The following is a 950-nucleotide window of genomic DNA, read 5'->3' on the forward strand; positions in this document are numbered from 1 at the left end:
TTCAGAGTCCAGCAGTGAAGTCTCATTTAAAAACGGCAGAGGGAGAGAAAGCCTCTAAAAGGCAAGGAATAATGCAGAAAAGTAAAAATAGGTTTTAGAATAAAACTGCCACTTCAGACAACCTGCCACTCTATATTTGCACAAACTGTAAAGAACTTATTTGGCCATGTAGAAATAAAGTACTTTTAACAGCAGCTAACAATAGATCACATAAAAAAAATTACATACAAGACATGTGTGTCAGGAATGTCTTTATGTGTTCAAAGGGAATTTTTCATGTGGTATTTTATACATATAATACACACATATTATTTGGGCTTATAAAATACCATATGTAATGAAAACTATGCATAAATATTTATAAAAATACCTTTTTCTAAGTAGGCCAGCAACATTTAATATTTTTCAATAAATTAATATATAAAATATATACATTAGTGCCAAATGGAACATATATTTTGAAATATGAAACCCAAGTAAAATGCTCAGGAATCTGGAGTAGAATCCAGGTATCTGCCAAAGGAAACTTTGGACGAGTTGTCTTTTGAAGAAGGGAAACAATGCTGGGTCTCTTATCTTCATGGACTGTTTTGCTTGTCAAACTTCTAACATCACTTCAGCCGAGTTTCTTATTTGACTTCCAACCTCATGGCCATTTGACCTGCCAACTATTATTTTTCTTTGAAGCTTTTAACACCCCACCCAAGTATTTTGCTTTCCAGATTGTGTCCGTTTCCTTTTCACTTCACCTTAAAGTCAGCCTGGGTTTACAACATCGGCTTAAGGTGCACCCTCTAGGGTTTCAGACAGACCTAGTGGACCGCGGTGATGACTGAAGCTAGGGACCTCTCGGCAAAGCCAAGGTGCCCGGAAAGTTCTCCGCGTTGTGCCGGGATTTCCATCCAACCTGAGAGTCTCAGGGCAGAGACCAGGCCCCGAGCATCCGACTC

Source organism: Macaca thibetana, chromosome 13 (genome assembly GCF_024542745.1).
Source record: "Macaca thibetana thibetana isolate TM-01 chromosome 13, ASM2454274v1, whole genome shotgun sequence".
Taxonomy (NCBI): Eukaryota; Metazoa; Chordata; class Mammalia; order Primates; family Cercopithecidae; genus Macaca; species Macaca thibetana.